Consider the following 19804-nt stretch of genomic DNA (forward strand, 5'->3'; position numbering starts at 1 on the left):
TTCAGTGATAATGAATGAGATGAAAACCATCTCAGAATACGTGTGTGTCTGACTTCAGAGTAGGTTTCTTTCCTGGCCAAAGCCTACTATAAATCTAAGATGTTCAACATCTTGTCTGTTCTACTGGCTCTTGGCAAAACTTCTGAGACCTTTGAGAAAAGCAATGTATTCCTGGTGCTCCCCAGGAAGTGCTGAGCTCCACCAACTCACCTGCAAAAGTGTTATCCACCCCTCCGGCTGCCACAAAATCCATCAGGTAGTTATATAAGGCCCAGCCCAAGGAATTGGTGTTGAGTGTGTAATTTGTGTTCTTCCATGCAGATTCGCCAATGGACTGAAAGCTCACCTCACTGATGGAGAAAATGTCGCTGTCGTCCTCTTCTTCTTGCCCAACCTCATCTTCTGCATAGTGACAGTCCAGGAATAGGGCCTTCTTACCAGCATTCTTTATAACTTCAACCATGAAATTAGGAGTGGACAGTTCAGGTTCCTGTTCTTCAACCTTCTCCCTCAGGGAAGGATCCTCCTCCCCATCAGATGTTGGCAGGATGCTATTGTTAATGTTGAAAGTGACAGTGATCTTTTCTTCAGCAACTTTCCACATTAATTTGACTTCTGTCCCATTCACTTCCAGCTCCTAACCTCCAGACATCTTGGGGAGGGACTTAATGCTTCTGTATCTTTTTTCTCCTTAATTTCATCATCCACGGATGCAACAAAAGCTTTGTCTTCCTGGTTGTGCAGCATGTGGCAGCTGCAGCCACAGGGCCCTCGAGAGCTCAGGAGGCCCTGCTGATCCAGCCCATCTGCAGGTGAGGGGGCCTCAAGTGCCCCATACAAGGCCAGGCATGGCTGCAGCAGAGGCCAAGGCAGAGGGGCTGGGCTGGTCACAGAGCCCCCCCCCCCAAAAAGCTGGGAATGCTAGGGAGCCCAGATCATGAGGCACTCAGTACAGCAGAGGCAACATCGGGGCCATACACACATGTGGGCACAAAGGATGACCCAAGTGGAAGATCCCAGCCCACGCCCCACTGTAAATACCCTATTTCAAACTTTTTCATTATCATAATATTTGTTATAGTGATCTGTGATCAGTGATCTTTGATGTTATGATTATAATTGTTGGACACTTATGGACACTGATGGACAGATCTCCTGTCTCCTCTCAACTTGGGCCTTTTCCCCAAGACCCAACAATATAGAAATTAGTCCATTAATAACCTTACAATGGTGTCTAAGTGTTAAAGGGAAAGGAATGTCTCCTACTTTAAATTGAAAGCAAAAATGATTACACTTAATGATGAAGGCATGTTGAAAGCTGAGGCAGGCCGAAAATTAGGGTTCTTGTGCCAAACAGCCAAGTTGTAAATGTAGAGGAAAAGTTCTTGAAGGAAATTAAAACTGCTACTCTAAAGAACACATGAATGATAAGAAGTGAAACCACATTATTGCTGATATGGAGAAAGTTTTAGTAATTTGGACAGAAGATCAAACCAGTCATAAAATCCCTTTAAGCCAAAGCCTAATCCAGTGCAAGGCACTGACTCTTCAATTGTATGAAGACTGAGAGAGGAGAGGAGGTCGCAGAAGAAATGCTGGAAGCTAGCAGAGGTTGGCTCATGAGATTTAAGGAAAGAAGCCATCTTCATAACATAAAAACATCAGGTGAAGCAGCAAGTGCTGATGTAGAAGCTGCAGCAGGTTATCCAGAAGATCTAGCTAAGAGAATTAAAGAAGATGCCTACACTAAACAACATATTTTTTCAATGTAGACAAATAGCCTTCAATTGGAAGATGTCATCTAGGACTTTCACAGCTAGAGAGGAGAAGTCAATATCTGGCTTCAAACCTTGAAAGGGCAGATTGACTCTTGTTAGGGACTAACAGAGCTGGTGACTTGAAGTTGAAGCCAATACTGATTTGCCATTCCCAAACTCCTAGGCCCTTAAGAATTATGCTACATCTACTCTGCCTATGCTCTATAAATGAAACAATAAAGCCTGGATGATAGAACATCTGTTTAAAACATTGTGTACTGAATTAAGCCCACTGTTGAGAACTATTGCTCAAAAAAGATTCTTTTCAAAGTATTACTGCTCATTGACCATGCACCTGGTTACTACAGAGCTCTCATGCTGCTGTCATGCTTGCTAATACAATATCCATTCTGTAGCCAATGGATCAAGGAGTAATTCTGACATTCAAGTCTTACTATTTTTTTTAATGTTTATTTCTTCTGAGAGGGAGAGAGAGAAACAGCGTGAGTGTGCAAGCAGGGGAAGGACAGAGAGAGAAGGAGAGAGAAAGAATCCCAAGCTCACAGCATAGAGCCCAACTCAGGGCTCCATCACACGAACCATGAGATCATGACCTGAGCTGAGTTGCTCGGGGTGCCTGGGTGGCTCAATCAGTTAAGTTAATCCCTGCTTAGGATTCTCTCTGCCCCTCCACTGCTCGCTCACATGCTCGCTCTCTCTCTCTCTCTCAAAATTAATAAACATTTAAAAAATATAAATAAATCGCTTACCTTCTAAAAGAAAAAAGGGTCACTCAACTGAGCCACCCAGGCACCCCAACATTTTACATTTTAAAAGTTGATTTTAGGGGGACTTATGTGGTTCAGTCAGTTAAGCATCAGACTTCGGCTCAGGTCATGATCTCATGGCTCATGAGCTTAAGCCCCACGTGGGGCTCTGTGCTGACAGCTCAGAGCCTGGAGCCTACTTTAGATTCTGTGTCTCCTCTCTCTGCCCCTCTGCCTCTCATGCTCTCTCTCTCTCTCTCAAAAATAAGTAAACATTAAAAAATTAAATTAAAATAAAAGCTTATTTTAAAACATTTATTTCTTGACATGATAAGTAACAGTCTTAACTACATCTAATAATATTTTCAATACCTTCTCAGAATTTAAGATCTGTATTTTTCAGGGTTCACTTAAATAGTATGTGTGAAAATATACTGACCACAGTAGGCTTATATCACATAATATCAAATCTCATTCCCTAGAAAACATGTGTTATTGTAATACCTATGAATGAAAAGCACATTATAAACATCTAAAGATACAGCAGCACAGAATAGATAGTAGTCTAACCATTCTCAAGAATGAAAAGCTCTTTTCCAAGCTGTTAGAAAGGCTCTTCCTCAATAGCTTTTTAGGCAAATGAACAAGTCTGAAGCAAATGAGAGTTAAGTTACAGGTTATTTTTCCTCCTAGTCAACCGACCTTACACTGCATATCTTTAAAACAGGAGTTGTAAATTAAACACAACTACAGGTAAAGAATTAGACTCCTCATTAATTTCAGTTGATGGCTGCTTTGCCTATTTCCCTAGTCCACTTCTGTTTCTATGGTAACAAAGGTAGACTCAAGAAGCAGAAGCAAATATTTTAAGTTAACAGTTATGTGGGGAGAGTCAAGTACTGAATGGCATATACCGTAATTTAATTTTAAGAAATAATCTAAACTATGAAAAGGAAGAAGGGAATCACAGTTCATTTAATCTAAAAGCAACTCAAAAGGAGGAGTCTGCCAGTCCAGTATTTTTTCCTTGATTATCTTCACGGAAAAATATTTTCATTTTCATTTAACTTCTCTAAAAAATCTGGTCCCACTCCCACTATGGGTGGCCAAAAAAACAAAACCCTCAACTCACCAAGTGTCCAGATTTACTTTCTAGCACAAAACTCATACTACTAGCATGAAGGCTTTAAAATATGATAGCATATTTTGTGATCTTAACTAGGACTCCATTTTAGACTGTGATTTTCTTTGAAATAGCTGATTCTAATATGACCTTTTATTTTTAAGCAAAGCAACTATATTTAAGAATGAAAACAAACCTGTTAATACTGGTATGAATCTTTCATATATATGCATATAAGGAAATACATATTTATCTGGAATACGAATTTCTCTAGCAGAGTTTCTAAATATTTCTGGGATCATCTGAAGTTTGTGAGTATCTAAAATCCTGAATTAGTTAAATCCTCTCAACTGTTTTTTTCTTTTCTAAGTTGCTTTAAGTTCAAATTTTTCTTTTTCCTCTCTCAAAACATTTTCACTCCAAAGAGACTATATTTCTGTCTCTGTCTCTGTCTCTCTCTCATTACTCTGGGGGAAGCAAAAAGCCATGTCAGAAGGAGCACTATGGAAATGACCATGTGGCAAAGAACTGAGGCCGCCTGCCAAAAGCCAACAAGGAACTGTCAATAAAAATGTGAGCTTGGCATTCAATCCTCCAGCACCAGTAGAGCTTTGAGGTAACTGCTGTCCCAGCTGGAAGCCTGATAGCTACCTCAAAAGAGATGCTGAGTTAAAACAACCTAAGTCAATCCCAGTTTCCTGAGCCACAGAAATTAAAATACAAAGATTAGTGGAAAAAGCAGGTTGGAAAATGATACATACAGAATAATGATACGTAAGGTTTTCAAACATGCCATATAATGCTACTAAACATGAGTATTTTGCTAAATTTGATAATCAATAGGATATTATTCATTTTTTTATTTCCTCCCACCCCAACTCTGTGAGTTCCTTGCCTACAGCAAATACTTTTAATACGTAAAGGACAAAGTAAAGCATTAAGATGTAATGCAGTTTGGCCAAAATTCATACCTAATGGGCTTGCTCTTACTGCTAAGGGAAGCAAACTTTAAGCCCCTACCTCTATGAGAGAACTAAATAATAAAAAGTAAATGTTCATTTATAAAATACATCAACTGCTAAGCTGTAAACATCAGAAAACAAAGTATGTCCAAAATCTACATTTTGACCACTATTTTCCAGAGTCAACATACAAACTTTGGCCAAATGTTTTCATCTTTATCTACAGACAATTTGGAATGTACCTCTGCTTAGTTCTATGCATCCAAATATTACCTCTCTATTAAGAATGTTCCTATTGAACAAAAACAGACACTCAGATCAATGGAACAGAATAGAGAATGCAGAAATGGACCCACAAACGTATGGCCAACTAATCTTTGACAAAGCAGGAAAGAATATCCAATGGAGTAAAGACAGTCTCTTCAGCAAATGGTGCTGGGAAAACTGGACAGTGACATGCAGAAAAATGATTCTGGACCACTTTCTTACCCCATACACAAATATAAACTCAAAATGGATGAAAGACCTCAAGGTAAGACAGGAAGCTATCAGAATCCTTGAGGAGAAAGCAGGCAAAACCTCTTTGATCTTGGCCGTAGCAACTTCTTACTCAACACATCTCCAGAGGCAAAGGAAACAAAGCAAAAATGAACTATTGGGACCTCATCAAAATAAAAAGCTTATGCACAGTGAAGGAAACAATCAGCAAAACTAAAAGGCAACCAATGGAATGGGAGAATATATTTGCAAATGACATATCAGATAAAGGGTTAGTATACAAAATCTATAAAGAATTATCAAACTCGACACCCAAAAAACAAATAATCCAGTGAAGAAATGGGTAAAAGACATGAATAGGCACTTCTCCAAAGAAGAAAACCAGATGGCCAACTGACACATGAAAAAATGGTCAACATCACTCATCGTCAGGGAAATACAGGTCAAAACCACAATGAGATACCACCTCGCACCTGTCAGAAAGGCTAACATTAACAACTCAGGAAACAACAGATGTTGGCGAAGATGCGAAGAAAGAGGATCTCTTGTGCATTGTTGGCGGGAATGCAAGCTGGTGCAGCCACTCTGGAAAACAGTATGGAGGTTCCTCAAAAAATTAAAAATAGAACTACCCTATGAACACAGCAATTGCACTACTAGGTATTTATCCAAGGGATTCCAGGTGTGCTGTTTCAAAGGGACACATGCACCCCAATGTTTATTAGCAGCATTATCAACAATATCCAAAGTATGGAAAGAACCCATATGTCCATCAATGGATGAATGGATAAAGATGATGTGGTGTATACACACACACACACACATATATGCACAATGGAGTATTACTTGACAACCGAAAAGAATGAAATCTTGTTATTTGCAACTACGTGGATGGAACTAGAGGGTACTATGCTAAGCGAAATTAGTCAGAGAAAGACAAATATCCTATGACTTCACTCATATGAGGATTTTAAGACACAGAATAGATGAACACAAGGGAAGGGAAGCAAAAATAATATAAAAACTGGGAGGAGGAGGGGCGCCTGGGTGGCTTGGTCGGTTAAGCCTCCGACTTCGGCTCAGGTCATGATCTCATGGTCAGTGAGTTCGAGCCCCGCGTGGGGCTCTGTGCTGACAGCTCAGAGCCTGGAGCCTGTTTCAGATTCTGTGTCTCCCTCTCTCTCTGCCCCTCCCCTGTTCATGCTCTGTCTCTCTCTGTCTCAAAAATAAATAAACATTAAAAAAAAAAATTTAAAAAAACTGGGAGGAGGAAGAAACATAAGAGACTCTTAAATATGGAGAACAAACAGGGTTACTGGAGGGGTTCTGGGAGGGGGGATGGGCTAAATGAGTACAGGGGATTAAGGAATCTACCCCTGATATCATTGTTGTATTATATGCTAACTAACTTGGATGTACATTTAAAAAAAATAAATTAAATTAAATTAAAAGAAAAAAAGAAACAAAGAAGGTCAAATATGGAAGCATGGAAAACATAAAAATTATATTTTTATTCAAGTAACACGTGCACATTGTGGAAAAGTCAAAAGGTGTAGTTAATCACAAAATAAGCTCACTACCAATAAGCACATTTTCACATTTTGCTGCATGTCATTCTAGGCTTTTTATGTATAATCTATACATAAATATATAACTTTTGAAAATAGGCAGATTCAAAACTGCCATCAAATTTTAGGGTTAGTAGAAATTGCATTCTGTTGACAAGAGGTTTGTTTTCACCATGTACAGCAATGCCCTTTAAATTTGGGAACTTCTGTATCATTCAGATGTGTACTTTGCAGCTGTAAAAAGTATCAGATTCTAAAAAAAAAAAAAAAAAAAGAATGTTCCTAAGAGAAAAATTGTAGAAGACTTTAGCAAAGGCAAAAAGGGTTACAGATGGCCTATCCAGGACATCATAATAAATTATCAGTGCCTTTCTTTTTTTTTGGGGGGGGGTGGTAAAATATACATAACATTTACCATTATAACCATTTTAAAATGTACATTTAAGCATTTCAAATTTAAAATTAGGTACATTCACGATGTTGTGTAACCATTACCACCACCCATTTTCAGGCCTTTTACCGTCTGTAAAATTTCCAGAGAATAAAGAAATTAAACTTGTAATCTTTTATTTATTTAAAAAAATTTTTTTAATGTTTATTGTATTTTTGAGAGAAAGAGAGAGAGAGAGAGAGAGAAACAGAGCACAAGCAGGTGAGGAGCAGAGAGAGAGAGAAGGATATACAGAATCTGTAACAGGCTCCAGGCCCCAAGCTGTCAGCATACAGTGGGGCTTGAAATCACGAACTGTGAGATCTTGACCAGAGCCAAAGTCGGCACTTAACCAACTGAGCCATCCAGGCACCCCAAATCTCAGGACCACAAAGTGCCACAAAGTCAGGACGTTTTAAGAACCCCAGTTTGGGGGCGCCTGGGTGGCGCAGTCGGTTAAGCGTCCGACTTCAGCCAGGTCACGATCTCGCGGTCCGTGAGTTCGAGCCCCGCGTCAGGCTCTGGGCTGATGGCTCGGAGCCTGGAGCCTGTTTCTGATTCTGTGTCTCCCTCTGTCTCTGCCCCTCCCCCGTTCATGCTCTGTCTCTCTCTGTCCCAAAAATAAATAAACGTTGAAAAAAAAAATTTTTTTAAAAAAAAGAACCCCAGTTTGTATAATTAAGGCAAATATTTGGCAAATTAGACTAATTTAATAAATTTGGTTTTTAAAAGAAGTTATGGTGTTAACCAAACAAGCTAACATTAATCCCATACAATGTTTATAATTTTGAAAAATATAAACTCCTATGTTCAACTAAGTTGAATCATTATTCTGGCAAATTTTTATTTCAACAATAACTATGCTTTGTAGCTTGGCAGCTTGAAGGGAATTTTTTTTTAATATAATTTGTCAAATTGGTTTCCATACAACGCCCAGTGCTCATCCCACAAGTGCCCTCCTCAATGGCCATCACCCACTTTCCCCTCTCCCCCAACCCCCATCAACCTTCAGTTTGTTCTTTGTATTTAAGAGTCTCTTATGGTTTGCCTCCTTCCCTCTGTAACTTTTTTTTTCCTCCTTTCCCTCCTCATGGTCTTCTGTTAAGTTTCTCAAGATCCACATATGATATCTGCCTTTCTCTGACTGCCTTATTTCACTTAGCATAATACCCTCCAGTTCCATCCATGTTGCTACAAATGGCCAGATTTCATTCTTTCTCATTGCCAAGTAGTATTCCATTGTATATATAAACCACTACTTCTTTATCCATTCATCAGTTGATGGACATTTAGGCTCTTTCCATAATTTGGCTATTGTTGAAAGTGCTGCTATAAACATTGGGGTACATGTGCCCCTAAGCATCAGCACTCCTATATCCCTAGGGTAAATTCCTAGTAGTGTTATTGCTGGGTCATAGGGTAGTTCTATTTTTAGATTTTTGAGGAACCTCCACACTATTTTCCAGAGTGGCTGTACCAGTTTGCATTCCCATGAAGGTAATTTTCAAGATCTTTAGGTAATCAAAAACCTCGGAGTGGTATTAAATTGAGTTGATTATGCATGCCCGGGTGACTCAGTTGGTTAAGTGTCTGACTTTGGCTCAGGTCATGATCTCATGGTTAGTGGATTTGAGTCCCGTGTCGGGCTCTGTATGGGTGCAGAGCCTTCTAGGGATTCTCTCTCCTCTCTCTGCTCCTCCGCAGCTCAAAATCTCTCTCTTTCAAGATAACTTAAAAAATTTTTGAGTTGATTAAATGATGATTATTAGATACATAATTTCTAAGGTAAAATACTGAAACATCGATTACTAAGCATAGTTGTATGCTTATATACTTTTGCTTCTTTAAAAAAAAATTTTTTTTTAATGTTTATTTCTTTTTGAGAGAGAGACACACAGAGTGTGAGCAGTAGACACAGAACCCAAAGCAGGCTCCAGGCTCTGAGCTGTTAGCACAAAGCCCAACACGGGGCTCGAACTCACAGACCGTGAGATCACGACCTGAGCCGAAGTCAGAGGCTTAACTGACTGAGCCACCCAGGCACCCCTACATACTTTTGCTTCTTATGTTAATATTGATAAGCTATTGTTTTGAGTCATGTTAATGAAACTGTTCATTTTTGCCACTTTGAGGTGTAAAATGGATGAATGTGTGGCTGTAAAAAGTTGTGTTGCACATGCTCATGAGCTCTGCCTAGTCTGCTAAGATGCTGGCGCACAGCAGACAGTTCTCAATTATTCACCCCTAACTTTTCACTGTGAAACAGAAATCACTTAGTTTGACTAAAAGGTACAGTCAATAATGAGTAGTTGAGACTACATTAGGAGTAACAGTGACAGAGAAGTACAAATGGGTATGTGCATTTATTTCTCAAAAAAAAGAAAAAAAAGTTTTATCCTAAAGGAGGGATTCTCAGGTTTTTCGGTCTCCTGGTCCTTTTCTACTCTTAGAACTTATTGAAGACTTCAAAGAACTTTTATTTTATGTTGAATATAGCTATTGAAATTTACCATATTGGAAATTAAAAATGAGAAATAATTTTAAATATTTATTGATATATTTGAAGACAGCAATGATGAATGCTTTGAAGACAGTTTTGAGCTCATAGATCCCCTTAAAGAGAACCACTGACCTGTAGTAAAGTGTCCATTTATTTCAGAATATGAAAGACAATAAATAAAGGATCTAAATTGGAAAGTGAACCTTATTGGTTTTGATCGATAATAGCCAACTCAGAACAACAGATATGAAACATTTTAAATTTTAGTAAATTACATTCAATGTTGATGGACTTGCCTCCTTGGGGTAATTATTAATATCTTCATCTTCATATGAAAGGCTATTTTACACCTTCTACATCAGAAATGCTATGTTTTACCAGAATAATTTTCTGTGCATTATTTGACTTTATTAAGTCCTTGATTATATAAAGAAAAATTTAAAAAATAAAGATTCCTCCTCACTTATGAATCAGGAAAAGTATTATCTTCTATGTTTATTTAACTTTTTTTAAAGTTTATTTCTTTTGGGGGAGGGGGGGGAGAGACAGAGGGAAAGAAGTAGACTCCCAAGCAGGCTCTGCACTGTCAGTGTAGAACTCAACGCAGGGCCCAAACCCATGAACTGTGAGATTGTGACCTGAGCCAAAACCAAGACCCAGATAATTAACTGACTGAAACACCCAGGCACCCTTTCTATGTTTATTTTTATTGCTACTTTGATTAAATAGATAACCAAATACTGTGTCTCAGGCATCCAGGTATCCTTTTTGAAGGATGATCATAATAATCTTAAAGATTTTTCTTGATTACCCCCAAAAGACTGGTCTTACTATGAGGTATGGCTGATTATTTTCATAGGAGAAGGCAAGAATGTTAACCAGCCTCTTTGAGTTTGTTTTTGCCTGTCTTAGTAAAGTCTATACACTTATTGTCCAACTACTATCGCTACCAAATAAACTCAAGGAGGCTGGACCAGACTTTTGGGGAAATCAAGAAAAATCTTTAAGATTATTATGATCCTTCAAAAATCTTAGCAAAACCATTCCTTCTAAACAATTCAAATAGAAATATGATTCCCTAGTAAACAGAAACATATGATTATCTGTAAAAATTAAGAATACACAAATTAAAATTATTCCCATTAAAAATACAATAAGGGGAGCCTCGATGGTTCATTCAGTTGAGTGTCCAACTCTTGATTTCAGCTCAGGTCATGATCCCAGGGTCATGGGATCGGGCCCCACATTGGGCTCCACTCTCAGCATGCATCCTGCTTAAGATTCTCCAACTCTCTCTCTCTCTCTCTCTCTCTCTCTCTCTCTCTCTCGCGCGCGCGCGCGCTCTGCCCCTCTCCCCTGCTCATGTACATTCTCTCTCTCTCTCAAAATAAAAAATATTGGATAAAAGAATACAATAAAAAATAGGTGCCTGGAGGCGCCTGGGTAGCTCAGTCGGTTAAGTGTCCAACTCTTGGTTTCAGCTCAAGTACTGATCTTGTGGTTCTTGAGTTGGAGACCTGTGTCAGACTCTGTGCTGGCCAGCGTGGAGCCTGCTTGAGATTCTATGTCTCCCTCTCTCTCTGTTTTCCCCTGCTCACAATCTCAATGTCTCTCTCTCTCTCTTTCAAAAATAAATAAGCATTAAAAGAAAAAAAAGGCGCCTGGCTGGCTCAGTGGGAAAAGCATACAACTCTTGTTCTCAGGGTCGTGAGTTTGAGCCCCACACTGAGTATAGAGATTAGTAAAAAAATAATAATAATAATAATAAACTTCTACTAAATTTTTTTTAACATTTATTCATTTTTTGAGAGACAGAGAGAGAGCACAAGCAGGGGAGGGGCAGAGAGAGAGAGGGAGACACAGAATCCGAAGCAGACTCCAGGCTCTGAGCTGTCAGCACAGAGCCTGACACAACGCAAACTGATGAACCTCGAGATCATGACCTAAGCCAAAGTCAGACACTTAACTGACTGAGCCACCCAGCAACCCCCCTGACAAAAAATAAACTTTTAAAAAAAGAATAAAAAAAATTATCAAAGTCCAGTGCAAGGAGCATAAAATAGTACATTTTCTCCTGAGGAGCACTTCAGGAATATGTGAAAGAAAGTTTTAAAATCTGAATAAAATTGCATTCATTCACATAATCCCTCCCAAAAATCTACCCAAAAGGACTAAAACCAGTACAAAAAATGCCATCATCAAAGAAGTACGGGAAAATACCAACACTATAAGAAGACTCTGACTCTATACACATATGCCCCAAGAATAAAAGGTGGAGATTTTAGGAAATAAGAATATTCTGAAATGTCCCAACCCATAACTTGTAGAATCAAAGTTTAGGGATATGGAAGGCCTCTAAGAGAAGTGGGAATCGAAGAGTTTGACACTCAGGTTCACATTGCAGAAAGACATCAAGGGGTACCTTTTGGCCTCATTGTTTTAATTTTCCTCAACCTGTGATTAGGTTTGAAAAGGAAACAGCTTTAAAGTGATGATGAAATCTGACTAAGCAGATACAAGTGCTAACTCGCCACACAAACCTCATAATCCACAGTACTACAGGGTAGCCATTATCCCCGTGCTGATATTCCCCATCCACAGGTATGCCAGGCTCTCCCTGAAGCAGGGGAACTGTTAAAATCAAAGGTTGACTCTCAAACATAGGATCACAGGTATACCCACAACACAGATCTCAAGAGGTTCAGCAAAAAAGCTCTAGGAGAAAACTATATATCTTGTTGCCAGTCCATCTTGTTGCTTATCCGAAATGTTAAAAACCATCAACATCTAAACCTCTATCTACCCCAATTATAAAATGAAAAACAAACTTAAAAAACGCTAAGGTAAACAGAGAAAGCCATCAAGAATTACCAAGTTGCCCATGCATTTAAATAAATTTCAACTTCCTCCTGAATTTTTTAAAAGTCTTAATAAAATAAAAATAGATGAATACTTGCCCAGCATGATTTTCAAGAACATATGTAACAAACCAAAAGTATCACAGACAATGATGAGGTATTTGAAGCATTTCAAAATTCAGAAAAAAAAAATAAGGGTGTGCTCAGTGTTAACACTGATACTAGTCAACTTCATTTTATTCTTTACACAGAAAAATAAAGTTATAAATATCAGAAGTGTGGCAGCAAAACTATTTGCATAAGATATGATTACGTATCTGAAAAACCTTGAGAATCAACTGAAAAATTATTAGAAACAATAGGAAAACTGAGATATTCAGGGGCATCTAGGTGGCTGTGTCAGTTAAGCATCTGACTCTTGATTTTGGCTCCAGTTACGAACTTACAGTTATGAGATCAAGTCCTGTGACAGGCTCCATGCCCAGCATGGATTTGCTCTCCCTCTCCCCCCCATCCCTCATGCATGCTCTCGCTCCCTCTCAAAAAAGAAAGAAAGAAAGAAAGAAAGAAAGAAAGAAAGAGAAGGAAGGAAGAAAGAAAGAAAGAAAGAGAAGGAAGAGAAGGAAGGGAGGAAGGAAGGGAGAAAGGATGGATGGATGGAAGGAAGGAAGGAAGGAAGGAAGGAAGGAAGGAAAAAAAAAAAGAGAAAGTTGAGTAATTCAATCAATAGCCAGTAGGAATTACTCCACAATAGTTTGGGGAAAACTGAATAGTCTTGTGGGAAAAAAAAATAAAGCTCGGAGTTCACACCTTATTTTCACTTAAATAGATTCCATCTACAATAAACATTCTGGTGTAAAGCAAAACAAACCTTGAAGCTACACATAAAAAGGAATGAAACATTGGTCTTCTAAATACCTATACTTCTTCCTGTCCTGAAAACAACAATCTTGAGGGGAAAATTCTACAATAAATTTCAGAAAAGAAGGGAAGAAGGAAAGGAAAAAGAGAAGAAAGGAGAAAGAAAAAACTAACCTAGCAGAATGTGCTAGGGCTTGCTCATAGAAGTTCACAAGAGTCAGCTGTTAAAATTTTCAGGAATTTGCAGTTGTTAAACACAGTATTAAAAATTAAATTATATAAACTTACCATTCAATAAATTATTTTGAAAATAAGGTAGGGGTGCCTGGGTGGCTCAGTTGTTTGAGCGTCCAACTTCGGCTCAGGTCATGATCTCACAGCTTGTGAGTTTGAGCCCCGTGTCAGGCTCTGTGCTGACAGCTCAGAGCCTGGAGCCTGCTTCGGATTCTGTGTCTCCCTCTCTCTCTGCCCCTAACCCACTCGCATTCTGTCTCTGTCTCTCTCAAAAAATAAATAAATAAACATTAAAAACTTTTTTTTAATAAAAATAAGGTAATAAGCACTCAAAACTTATCACTGCCTAATTATCTTACCACATTTTATTAATCTCTATGCTGTTGAGGTTATTTACACCTATTGTATCAGTTTGATACAGATACTGTGTAATAATTGTATGCCTGCACATCTCAACTCTGCTCAGGGGTATTAAGTTGTTGGAATGAAATAGGCCATGTCAGGAGTTCTTACACCAGAGAAAAGAGCACACACTATAAATCAAGGCTCCCACCACCAGGCACACAAACCGGTTGTTAATATTTACCAGAATACCATTGCATATATGTAAATCATTCATTATACTTTGACCCAGCAATTCAATCTCCAGGAACGTTTCCTAATGAAATATATCAGATTATGAAAAAAGGCTTAGTGATGTTTGAGGTTAAATTATTTCATTATATATATCTTAATCAAAAACAATCTAAATGCCCCAAACTTGGGTAGTTGAATAAATTATTATATACTGTTTGAAAATATTTAATGACATGAGAAAAAATGCTCATGATATAATCCAAAAAAGAACTAATGAAGTAAAAAAAAAAAAAAAGCAGAATGAAAAACTACATGTATAATAGCTACTCTGCAAAAGAAAAAAATACACAAATACATTTTTTTTAAATCAGAAATTAAAACTTTGTTTTATGAAAAAAACAGCAAAAAGGCATTTCTAGTTGAAGAATTTCTGATATTTGTAAGTTAAACTCTGAAATTTCTTTCTGTCAAAGCTCCAGTCTCACTGCTGTACATACCCACATCTTCTCATTCCCTCTAATTACAGAGCGACCCCTCCTTCTAGTTAATGTTAATCAGTATCATATGGGTAAGGAACCCATGTCTTCCCACTTCTCACAGAATTTCTGAATTATATCCCTTGCCCCTAGACCTTCATTCTTATCATTACAAAAGTCATTTTCAAGCCACGTTTCCTTCTTAGAAACTTCCCAATTTCTTTTCCTTTCCCTTAAAAAAAACCCAAAAAACAAAAAAAACAGAAAACTATCTAAACTCCATGTTCCTATTTCTTTAGCTTTAGTCCAAACTACTTGACTAAAACTATTATGGCCAAAGTCACCACTGTCCTTTTTGCCTAATTCAATAGGATTTTTTTGATTTGTTCTTACTCATTACCACAAAAACATTTCACTCCATGTCTGCTCCCCTCATTTTTTTCTTAGAAGTGAGGTTCATGGAACACACTTGCTGTTTTTTCATTTATGAAGACTTTCATTTCATTAAATAAACTTCAATATAAAATAAAATAAAAATGCAAGTAATAAGAGTTTTGGGCATTTGAAATTTTTATCTTAATACTTTTTCTGTATTTTTCAAAACTTTTAAGAATGTTATTAGTGAAAACTACACTTTTAATTTAAAAAGAAAAGTCCTTATATATCTAAAACATAATTATATACCAATTGACCCTCAACTTTTAAAAAATGTTACCAAATAAACAACAAAATGAATATAAAGAAAATAATCAAAGGATAATTAAAATGTAAGAAGGAATAACAGCTAAGTTGTAGAGTTGCATGTACAATTCACTTTTATCATAAATAAGTATATAGCACAAATATAATAGAAGATCTGTTTGGTTTTTAAAGGTTCAAGTTGTATTCTCAAATAGTCATAATTCAGACATCTGATAAGTGTAACAGAATTATGTACCAGGATGATAACCCTACCTTATCAAGGAAAATTAATTTTTAATACACTCAGTATTATCTAATAAAATTAATATTTTTAGAAGCAATTCTATTACTCCTTAGTTATCTAGTTCAATGTTCCTTATAATAGAGATTTTTTTATACTCTAAGTGTTGAAGGAAAGTTGGACCCTTACCTTGGGCATTAAGGGTAGTTTTACTACAAAAAGAATGGGGAAGAGGGTGCCTGGCTGGCTCAGTTAGTAGAGCATACAACTCTTGATCTTGGGGTCAGGATTCGTGCCTCACATTGGGCACAGAATTTACTTAAAAAAAAAAAAAAAAGAATGAGAAGAATTATATGTCAAAAAACAAAATAAATATATGAGAAGTTACTATAAAAACTCCGGAGGTACCTGGCTGGTTCAGTTGGAAGAGCATGGGGCTCTTCACTCAAGGTTGTGAGTTCGAGCCCCATGTTGGGTGTAGAGATGGCATAAATATATTTATAAACTAAAACACACACACACACACACACACACACACACACACACACACACCAAAAAACAAAAACAACCTCTGGGGAGGAGTGGATTTTTTAAGTTTAAAATGGAAAGAATGTTTAAAATATATGAAGAAGTAATAAATCAGTATTTCATATTTCTGTAAATAAAAACTATTAAAAAGCAAAAGAATTATAATAAATATAATAAAAGCATATCATTAATATTAGGAACTTATAAATAGGTTATAATAAGTATATTAAGACCTCTGGGCGGTAACAGGCAATGTCAAAGACAAACCACAAAAGAGAAACAGGTTAAAGTACTGAAAAAATGCTCATTGTAACCAGTCACAGAAATGCAGATTAAATAAGGTACAATTTTTTTGCAATAGGATTGGCAATGGCTAATAATGATGACTATAACCCAATCCAATGAAGGTGTTAGTAAAACAGGCACAGTCATATACCATTAGTGAGATACCGTAAACCCATATAATCCTTTTAAAAGCCAAGTTCACAATACATATATTAAGAGCCTTGGGGCGCCTGGGTGGCGCAGTCGGTTAAGCGTCCGACTTCAGCCAGGTCACGATCTCGCGGTCCGTGAGTTCGAGCCCCGAGTCGGGCTCTGGGCTGATGGCTCAGAGCCTGGAGCCTGTTTCCGATTCTGTGTCTCCCTCTCTCTCTGCCCCTCCCCCGTTCATGCTCTGTCTCTCTCTGTCCCAAAAATAAATAAACGTTGAAAAAAAAAATTTTTTAAAAAAAAAAAAGAGCCTTAAAACATTCCCAGCCTTTGATCCAGTAATTGCATTTTTGGGAATTTATCTTATGAAATGATGTCACACAGCCACAAATAAAAGTACTCTGCATAAAAATGTTCATTGAAGCATCATCTATAAAGGTTGGAAGTAGCGAATCAATCCATCTGTATGCACAACCATGTGCTCCATTATTAGCATTCCACTGTAGCACAAGGGAAGAATCAGATAACCATGTGAGGAGGCAGAGGGTTGAGAAGATTTCAAAAACATAACTCTTCACAAGAGTCTTAGAAAAGAAGCAGATTTTACCAAGCAGAAAGAGAGGGAATAAAAATTGCATACAGGGAACATCATGTGCAAAATCGTGGATTCATGAAAGTCTATCCTCAGGGATCCATAAAGACTATGGTTTGTTTGTAGTATGTTTAGAACCTGCTGCTTCCTAACTCCCAGTTTTCAGAAACTGATGTTTAGCAGTGGTTTAAACACATACAGAGCATCAGCACTCCTGTATCCCTTGGGTAAATTCCTAGCAGTGCTATTCCCGGGTCATAGGGTAGATCTATTTTTAATTTTTTGAGGAACCTCCACACTGTTTTCCAGAGTGGCTGCACCAGTTTGCATTCCCACCAATAGTGCAAAATGGTTCCCATTTTCCACATCCTCTCCAACATCTATACTCTCTTGATTTGTTCATTTTAGCCACTCTGACTGGCGTGAGGTGATATCTCAGTGTGGTTTTGATTTGTATTTCCCTTATGAGAGGGTGGCAGGGAGGAGAAAGTGGGTGATGGGCATTGAGGAAGGGACCTGTTGGGATGAGCACTGAGTGTTGTATGGAAGCCAATTTGACAATAAATTTCACATTGAAAAAAAGATGTGAAAAATAAACCACATACTGGGGCGCCTGGGTGGCTCGGTCGGTTAAGCGTCCGACTTTGGCTCAGGTCATGATCTCATGGTCCGTGGGTTCGAGCCCCGCGTCGGGCTCTGCGCTGACCGCTCAGAGCCTGGAGCCTGTTTTGGATTCTGTGTCTCCCTCTCTCTGTGACCCTCCCCCCGTTCATGCTCTGTCTCTCTCTGTCTCAAAAATAAATAAACGTTAAAAAAAATTAAAAAAAAAAAAAGAAACCACATACTGAACAATAAATACAAACAAAAATGAAAAATATTAGGCTAACTGGATATGAGTATTCATCTTCATATAATGTGATACAGCAGGAGGAAAGTAGAAGGGTTTTTAAAAACACATGAGACTTTATCTTAAGCTAAACTCATCATGAGAGTGTTATGATATTAGAAACAATATCTAACTACTGTCAAGTGATCAGCTACAGGCAATCTCTTTTGTTCTTACCTTCACTATCTGGCATGGAGGAAATAAGAGTTCAACTACATCAAATTACTGTTATGGTAATAAGAAATAGATTTGCATGAAGGTAATACAATCTCCAACTTCCCCAAACTAGTTCAACTCCATTCCTTTAAATTATCATGTACCTCATATTTATCCTCTGCCCATTCTATTTCTATTCGTTTAGTCACTACCACCTGACACTGGAATATCTGCAGTAAGTCACTGGTCATTCTTTTAATAGTCTCTACTTTCTGTACATTTAACCGATTTCTTCCAAATCTATCTTTCTAAATTTTTAATCATATCATATCTCTGCTTAAAAATCTATTAGCTAACAGGGTGTCTGGGTGGCTCAGTCGGTTGAGAGTCCAGCTCTTGATTGTGGTTCTGATCATGATCTCACAAACATGTCACTGTTAGTGTAGAGCCAGCTTAGGATTCTCTCTCTCTGCCCCTTCTTGTTCACGTGCTCTCTCTCAAAATAAACAAACTTAAAAAAAAATCAATTAGTTAACCCAAACTCCCCTTTGTAACTTTATCTCCCACTATTTTCAAACGAATTTTAGTTAGGTTTCCCTCCATCCTCTCCTTCATTCAGGTTGCTGTTCTAAAATATCTACCACTTCCTTCAAAACCCAACTGAAGAGTCACTATCTCCTTGAACCCTTTTAATTCTAGACCAATTATTTCTTTTCTCTCTTTCTCTTTCTCTCTCTCTCTTCCTTTCTTTCTTTCCATTTTGGGGTATCAATAGCAATACTTAAGTATATAAACTATCTTGAACCATGCTACCTTCAATATATACTAAAGACTCATCTTATTGGGGGTTGGGGACTGTGGGTAGGTCCTAGTCAGTAAGCTGTATCAAAATATAGTAAACATTATCTTTGACATTAACCATACTGGAGACAGATACATGATCCTTCAATAAGTCCAACACAGCCAGTTTGCCAGCATTCAAACAGATGTCCAGAAACACATAGCTGGCCTGAATTTAGGAGCTATGATATTTAGTTGAGTTCCAGAAACACATAGCTGGCCTGAATTTAGGAGCTATGATATACCAAAAAAAAAAATTTTTTTCTATTAAGACATAAGAGCCACACTTAGTGTAAGATGCCACACTATGAGAGCTACCCAGGAACAGAGAGTACCTGACTCTGGCATCCTGCCTGGAGACACCTTTACTGAATGAATGATGGTTATTGAAATTGTTTTTCCTTTCCCATCCTCAATTTTCCTAACATAAACAGTTGAATTTCAATGGGTTAAAACCACAAAAGATGAGACTGTACTCTATGTACATCCTTTCACTCTGAGTAAATTATGACCTCCTTGAGCATATGCATTTTATTTCTGAGCACCTTGAATTGTTTCTAGTTACTAAGAAATAGATGCTGGCCTAATTCTTGTTTTCAATTTAATGATCAATTTATTTCACTAATAACTACTGCCTAATATGAGACTATTAGCACATCACAATAGTGTGAAACATGAAAAAATAAGTGATTTTTATTTGTTTCCATGGGCAATTACAGGACTACTTTAGGTCTCTTGTGAAGTCCTGAGAGTAACAAATACAAAAATAAACATGCATTTTTGTCTGGGTACATCTAATTAATTTAGTTGGTACCTCTGCACTGAAGCTGAAACATAC

The 19804-nt window shown here is 37.6% G+C and overlaps 1 protein-coding gene and 1 pseudogene across 3 annotated transcripts in view; both read right to left on the reverse strand.

Annotated features, from left to right (window-relative positions):
* The window catches only part of BAZ2B (bromodomain adjacent to zinc finger domain 2B), a 438023-nt gene that overhangs the window by 295818 nt on the left and 122401 nt on the right, over nt 1–19804 (reverse strand). The window lies entirely within an intron of this gene.
* LOC121030329 (complement component 1 Q subcomponent-binding protein, mitochondrial-like) lies at nt 121–18377 on the reverse strand (annotated as a pseudogene).

Source organism: Herpailurus yagouaroundi, unplaced genomic scaffold (assembly GCF_014898765.1).
Source record: "Herpailurus yagouaroundi ecotype Mexico unplaced genomic scaffold, PumYag 140, whole genome shotgun sequence".
Lineage (NCBI taxonomy): Eukaryota > Metazoa > Chordata > Mammalia > Carnivora > Felidae > Herpailurus > Herpailurus yagouaroundi.